Consider the following 8,331-nt stretch of genomic DNA (forward strand, 5'->3'; position numbering starts at 1 on the left):
GTTGGGAAAGTTTTCTTCTATAATTTTATTAAATGTATTTTCTGGGCCTTTGAGCTGTAATTCCTCTCCTCTTCTATCCCTATTATTCTTAGGTTTGGTCTTTTTATTGTGTCCCATATTTCCTGAATGTTTTGTGATGAGAGATTGTTGGACTTGCTGTTTTCTTTGATCAGTGCGTTTATTTTTTATGGTATCTTCAGAATCTGAGATTCTTTCTTCTATCTCTTGTATTTGGTTGGTTATGCTTGCTTCTGTGTTCTCTATTTGTTTGCCTAGATTTTCTGTATCTAGCCAGCCCTCGGTTTGTGTTTTCTTCCTTGCCTCCATTTCAGTTTTCAAGTCTTGAACTGTTTCCATTATCTGTTTGATTGTTTTTTCTTGGTTTCCTAGAATATCATTCATGGATTTACTCAATTCTTCAAACTTTTTGTTATTCTTCTCATCCATTTCTTTAAGGGAGTTTTTTACCTCCATTTAAGGGCCTCTATCACTTTCATAAAGTCAATTTTTTCTACTTCTTCTTGATTAAAGTGTTCATGTCCTCCTGTTGTAAATTCACTGGGTTGTGGTGGTTTCATGTTGTTTTTCAGATTACTGGGTAAATTCTTTCATTGATGCCTGCCCATCTGTTCCTCCGAATACTCCCCTATGGATCTTCTTTTACAGGATCAGGTCTCCTTGCCCACTCATGGATCTTCTGGTACCGAGATCAGATCTCCTTGTTGGCCACGTAGCTCACAAACAAAGGGCCTCCCTTGTTTGCTGCAGGCAGGCTATTGAGACAAAGGGACTCCCTCCTGCTTGGTTGCCCTCACAACTGGGTCCCAGCACCCAAAGAGGCTGAGCTGGGTGATGTTATGGGCCCAAAGAGGGGAGGGAGGCAGAGGGTGGGATTTTCTGGGTGCAAGCCCACTGCTGGCTCTTCTGGCACCAAGATCAGGTCTCCTCACTGGCCAGGTAGTTCTCAAATAAAAGGCTGTTTTGTTTGTTTTTAATTGACTTTTGGTGGGGATGCCACACGGGTAAGGAGAGGATATGGAGGAATTGGGAGATGAGGGGGATTGGGATACAAGACATGAAATTCCCAGAAATAAAATCAATAAAGAATTATGTTTATTTTAAAAGAATAAAAAAATCAAAAAAAATTATGGTAAGGGAAATGGGAGTGGATCTAGAAAGAGTTGGGGTGAATATGATGAAAACACACTTGAGCTGGGCAGTGGTGACACACACCTTTAATCCCAGCACTCAGGAGGCAGAGGCAGGTGGATCTCTGAGCTCAAGGCCTGCCTGGTCTACAGAGCAAGTTCCATGAAAAACCCTAGCTTGAAAAACCAACCTCCCCCCAAAAAAGTACATGAAATTCTCAAAGAACTATTAAAAATATTCTTTAAAGAAGAACAAAGTCAAATTAAAAGTCAGCATCAAAATAATGAGTGAAGAGCATCCATTCCTTCTCAGTTGTCTACCTTGACAGATGACATTATAGGAAACTAAAGTGAGCATCAAAAGAACTTTAGGGCATCCTGTTCTTATGTCTTCTATGGGCTTTGTGCCCAAATGTTGCTCAGAACAAGATTAGTCATTGTGAAACAAAGACTTGCCACTGTTCCTACAAGCCTGTGCTGAATCAACTGGTCCCTAAACACAGATAGTCCCCCAAACTGGAGTGCCCAGAGTGCCCAGCCTGGTGGCTTCGAGTTCAGAGCTGTCTTTGTATCAGTGTCTCTGCCTACCAATTGCTAAGGCATTTTTTTGCTCACTGGCACTCAGCAGGGTATCCCACAGAGACCCAGACTTGTCTGGCCTGCTCCTTCTCCAAGCCCCTCCACTCCTGCCCACCACAAAGAGTTAACAGGTGCTGATCCTAGGAAGAACTCCAAAGGGAGGGGGACTTCCAGAAACATTTGTAATGGACAAAAAGGGGCCTAATGAGATAGAAATGTCATCGAGTGTGACTTGTCTCTCAGCATGTATGTTCTCTCTAATTTCAGCCTAACTGTGACACTTCCTACTTAAACCATTTAGTGTTTCCCAGCCATAACAAAATAACAACAAATGTTCCCGTCATTTAAGGCCCCAACTACATCTTGCTTTAATTCCACTCATAACCTGTGCTCAAGACATTCTGGATTGCTTCTTTCCTTACTGTCTCCATGATTGTTGTAATAGGAGCGGTGGGCTGTGTCCCGCCACCCAGCCCCCCCCACGGCTAGCTTTACCCGAAATAATTACACAGAAACTATATTCTTTTAAACACCGCTTGGCCCATTTCTATCTAGCCTCTTCTAGGCTAGCTCTCGCACCTGGACTAGCCCATTTCTAATAATCTGCTGTAGCCCACGAGCTGGCTTACCAGGAATGATCTTAACCTGTGTCTGTCTGGAGTGGGAGAATCATGGCGACTCCTTGACTCAGCTTCTTTCTCCCGGCATCCTGTTCTGTTTACTCCACCCACCTATGTTCTAACCAATAAAATGGGCCAAAGCAGTTTCTTTATTTTTTAACCAATGACCTTCCTCCATCACATGATTTTACTTAAGAGTTTTCCTCCTCCGAGGTTCCACATGCACAGCCATATGCCCTGACTTTGAAGGGGCAGCATGAATGCTACCCACTTGATGTCTTCCAGCCTCTGCCTCAATCCCTGCTACAAACCACAGAGTCACCACCCCTGAATTGCAGGCCCATGCTAACCTATAGTCTAGATTCTCCGCACCATGGTATGAACTTAAAATAAGTTCTGACTAGACAATTTTAGTTTCCCCAAACAAATATCCATGTGCATAAGCACTGGGTATCTGAGAGCAGAGGTTTAGCAAAGGTGGAGAAAGAGGAAGAATCCTCCTGCACAAATTAAAGGTAAACTCAAGACAGCAAATATTAAGGAATCCTTGAAGAATTTTGGCGTGAAAGGTACAGTGAGAAAAGAAAGAGTAGGGGTCAAATTCTTATGATATAAAATATAAGATGTATTTTATGTAGTAAAGCTTTATTTCCCCCCCAGAAAAAGTATCAACCAATGAGAATTATTTAAGAACAGAACTTATAGATATATATGAATATAATACCAGCTATAGATATAGTATATAAATCTTGGACTTAAAGAATGGCTTACAGGCTAGTCCAAAAATAGCTGTCAACCAATGGAAGGTCCAAGCCTGAACTCTGAAGAAGTAGGCTCTAATACCACTAAAGGAATAGACTTTCTAGCAAGAATAGGGGCAAGCAGGCCAAACGAGACTGCCTCCTTCTTCCATGTCATTTATATAGGTTACCATAAGAAGGATTGGCCCAGATTAAAGATGGATCTTCCAACCTCTAAAGATATGAATTAAAGCTTTATATTCCCACATCAAAAATCCAGTTTAGTAGGGGGTTTTCTGACTTCAAATGACTTAATTAAAAAGGTATTCCTCACAGGTATGCCCAGCCATTTGGGTTTTAATTGATTCTAGGTATAGTCAAGTTGATGCCCAAGAACAGCCATCATAGAGAATAAATCTTGGATGAGAGAAAAGTCTTTCTCTGTTCAGCCAGCCAGCTCCCAAATCATAACACAGAGACTTACTATTAAAAGCTCAGCGGATAGCTTGGGCTTATTTTTAGCTAGCTCTTATAACTTAAATTAATCCATTTCTATTAATCTGTGTGCTGCCCCAAGGCTTGTTTACCTCATCTACTTACTGTCGATCCCGCTTCCTCCATGTCTCTTCATCTTTGTCCTTCCTCCCAAGGTCCTCTATACCTGAAAATCCTACCTAGCTATTGGTCATTCAGCTTTTTGTTAAACCAATCAAAGTGATGCATCTTCACAGTATACAAAAAGATTATTCTACAACAAGAGAAAGACATTATGATGGTTTGAACTTCAATTCAGAAAGAATAAAATGAAAGTCCTGAAATAGAGAGAGGAAAACCTCCAAATAAGGCCATGTGAAGATGGTTTTGCTTATTCAAGTTAAGGAGCGCTAGCAGTAATGTGGTAACTTTGTGAAACTCCACGGCAACCGCATCTGGTTCCTACAATCCTCCCTCACCCTCTTGTGCAGGGTCTAGTGTTTGGCTGTGGGTCTCTACATCTGTTTCCATCAGTTGCTGGAAGATGCCTCTCTGATAACAATTGGGCTAGGCACCAGTCTATGAATGTAGCAGAATATTGTTAGGAATCATTTCATTGACTTGACTTTTTTGCCAGGTGTGTTTGGTTCTATCCTGGGTCCTTGGGATGTTCTGTTCATAGTCAGCCAGGCAGTATCAGCCATGGGCTCCCTGACTGTCAGTTTGGTTTCTGTGAGCACCTATGTGGCCTGGTTAGTTGATTTTGTGGGTTTTCTTGTGGTGTCTTTGACTCCTCTGGCTCCTACAATAATTGCTCCATGTCTTCTATAGGATTCTCCCCAGCTGTATCTACTGTTGAGCTGTGGATCTCTGCTGGATGAAACCTCCCCTGATAACAATTATGTTAGACTTTGATCTACAACTATAGCAGAGTATGGTTATGTTTGATTCTATCCTAGGTCTCTGAGCTATCCAGACTCCGGTTCTTGGCCACATAGGTTGTGTCAGGTGTGGATTCCCTCTCATGTGTGGACCACAAGTTCTGCATGGTCATTACCCCAGCACATCCTGCAGGCAGGACAGTTTGTAGGTTGAAAGTTTTGTGGCTGGATTTGTATCCCAGACCCACTGCTAGGAGCCTTGCCTAGTTATAGAAGATGGACAGTTCAGACTTGGTATTCCCATTACTAGGTGACTTCACTGGGGTCTCTTGTAGATTTCAGGGAGTGTCCATTGCACTAGGTTTCTATATCACCCCAAAAATGCCACCCAATTCCAGTTGTCTCTCCCAGTACCAACTCCCTCCCACCTGCAACCTGATTCCTCCTGTTCCCATCCCCCACCAGCCCCCAGTACATCTGAAAAATCTATTCTGTTTCCATTCCTGGGAAGATTCATGCATCCCTCCTTGTTCTCCCCTCTCTTCTTACTTAGCCTCTCTGGGTCTGTGGATTGTAGGATGATTATCCTTTACTTAACAGTTAACATCTATTTATAAGTGAGTAAATACCATGTTTGTATTTCTGGGTCTGGGTTACCCCAGTTAGTTTGATTATTTTTTCTAGGTCCACCCATTTGCCTGCAAATTTCAGAATGTCTTTGTTTTTAACAGTTCAGTAATATTCCATTGTGTAAATGTACCACATTTCCTTTATCCACTCTTCATCAGAAGGTCATCTAAACTGTTTCTAGTTTCTGGCTAGTGTAAATAAAGCTGTAATGAATATGGTTGAACAAGTTTCCTTGTGGTAGGATGAAGTATCCTTTGGGTATATGCTCAAGACATGGTATGGCTGGGTCTTGAGGTAGATCAATTCCCAGTTTTCTGAAGAACCGCCATATTGATTTCCATAGGGACTCTACAAATTTGCATCCCACCAGCAACAAAGGAGTATTCCCCTTGCTCTACATCCTCACCAGCATGAGCTGTCCCTTGAGGTTTTGATATTGCCCATTCTGACTAGTGTAAGATGAAATCTCAAAATAATTTTGATTTGCATTTCCCTAGAAAATAAACATTTCTTTAAGTATTTCTTGGCCATTTAAGATTCCTCTGTTGAGAATTCTGTTTAGATCTGTACCCCCATTGGATTATTTGGTTTGCTATTGCTTTGTTTGTAGAGTTCTTTATATATTTTGGATTTTAGCCTTCTGTCAGATGTGCAAATCTTTTCCCATTTTGTCCTATTGATGGTATCCTTTGCCTTACAGAAGCCTTTAAGTTTTATAAGGTCCCATTTATTTATGGTTGTTCTTAGTGCCTGTACTATCAGTGTTCTTTTCAGGAAGCAACTGTTTTGTTTATATAAAGAACTAGAAGAAAGGTTTCAGAAGTTCCCAACATAAATAACACTGGTGTTGTAGGAGGCTGCTTGCTTGTTCCCAGCTGCTCATCCCTGAAATAAACACACAGAAACTGTATTAATTACAATACTACTTGGCCTATTAGCTTATGCATATTTCTAGCCCACTCTTACATCTTAATTTAACCCATTTCTATTAATCTCTGTATCACCACATGACTGTGGCTTACCAGCAAGGTTTCTGCTCATCTGTTCCCAGTGGTGGCTACATGGCATCTCCTGACTCCACCTTCTTTCTCCCAGCATTCAGTTTAGTTTTCACCACCTACCTCTGTTCTGCTCTGCTATAGGTCTAAAGCAGTTTCTTTATTAATGAACCAACACAATACAGAAGAACTTCCTACATCATCTCCCCTTTTCTGTTTAAATAAAAAGGAAGGCTTTAACTTTAACAAAGTAAAATAACATATAACAAAATAGGTATCAAGCAAGAATTACAGTTACAACATTTATATCTACTTTATCTTTTATCATAACTAAAGAAAACGGTAACTATAACTATTCTTCAACTCCACCAAAGACTCCAGAAAAATATAATATTACCTAATTAAACAGGAAGTGCATTGTAAACAACTTCCAAAACTCTAGAATTGAGAGAGACATCTCTCTGTCTGGACAGTCACCCAAAGTTCTTCTGTAATGCTGCAGCATCCATCTTCAGCCTACAGGCCCATAGTATCCAACAGACTTTTCCATGAAGCAGGAAATTCCAAAGACAGTTCCACTTATATTGTCAGTTTGTCAGTCACTTTCTTCTGTGTCCTGCCGAATGTCTGGCAGACTCTTTCATGAAGCAGGAACCCCAAAGTACCATCTCACCTTTAGGTAAGTTCAGCAGTCACTTTTCTGTGGGTCCCACATGTCCAGCTCACACAGAATAACATCAAGCAGTCTAGGCAAGAGCAATTTCTTGCCCAAATGGCTGGCAAACTCCATACGGAGCCTCTTCAATGTCTATTTTCCTCTTGAAGTTGCTGCCAGGAGTAGATGTGCCTCATGGTCCTAAGTTATTAAAAAAAAAATTTTAAATGCCATATTCTGAAGGTCTCTGAAAGATTTGAAGAATACCTATATAACTGAAATATATCTCTGTATATCTAGAAAACCTAATTAACATGACTACGAGTTTGACTATTGTAGATGATTATCTATTAACCTATATTTCTTAATTATACATTACATTTTAAATGACCTGCACAAATATAATACCTTAATCAAGAGCAGAAATATATATATAACAAAATTGATCTTGAATTTATATCAATAGATCAAGATTCATGCCAATGTAAATCTCTATAGCATATCCCACTTTAATGTAAATAAACATTTATAAACAATTGTAACATGAGGGTCACTTGTTGGAGTTTCTGTCCTCCCACCAGCTCCCATAGTCATTTAGCCCCAAAGAAAATCACACATAGGTCTCCACAAGTTACAAACTGATTGGCACATTAGCTCAGGCTTCTTATTAGCTCTTATAACTTATATTAAGCCATTATTCTTTCTATGTTAGGCTCAGTACTTTTCTTGGCAGGGCAGGTCACATCCTGCTTCTTCAGTACCTGGACAGGACTGAGGAGGAATGGGCTTCCTCCTTCCCAGAATTCTCATTCTCATTGACCCACCTCTACTTCCTGTCTGATTGTTCCACCTATACTTTCTGCCTGACTACTGGCCAATCAGCGTTTATTTAAAACGTAATTGACAGAATACAGACAACTCTCCTGCACCACTTCCCCCTCTTTTTAAAAAATACAATGGAAAGCCAGACCAGCAGAGGCAGCAGCCGGAGCAGCCACAGCCTGCGCCCTCTCCCGCCCGCCTGCCTTCCACCTGCTCCGGGGTCTCTTTCCCCTTCCTCCTCCTCCATCCCCCTTCTCTACCCACCAGCTGGGGCCCCCCTCGCCTTCCCGCCTGCCCCTATTGTTCCAACCCCGGCCTCCCGCCTTTCCCCTTCCTGCCCGCTCCCCTTCTCCCCTCAGTCAACTTGCGCCTCCAGTGTTGGCATTCACTCCCACCCATGACCAAAGACTTGACCACTCAAAAGTAAAGCTCCCTGTAACTACTAGACATGGACACCGGTGTGATTGAAGGTGGATTAAATGTCACTCTTACTATCAGGCTACTTATGCATGGAAAGGAAGTTGGCAGTATCATCGGAAAGAAAGGAGAATCTGTTAAGAAGGTGCGTGAGGAGAGTGGTGCACGTATCAACATCTCAGAAGGGAATTGTCCTGAGAGAATTATCACTTTGGCTTGACAGACTAATGCCATCTTCAAAGCCTTTGCTATGATCATTGATAAACTGGAAGAGGACATAAGCAGCTCTATGACCAATAGCACAGCTGCCAGCAGACCCCCAGTTACCTTACGGCTTGTGGTCCCTGCTAGTCAGTGTGGCTCTCTC

This window comes from Microtus ochrogaster, unplaced genomic scaffold (genome assembly GCF_000317375.1).
Source record: "Microtus ochrogaster isolate Prairie Vole_2 unplaced genomic scaffold, MicOch1.0 UNK91, whole genome shotgun sequence".
Taxonomy (NCBI): Eukaryota; Metazoa; Chordata; class Mammalia; order Rodentia; family Cricetidae; genus Microtus; species Microtus ochrogaster.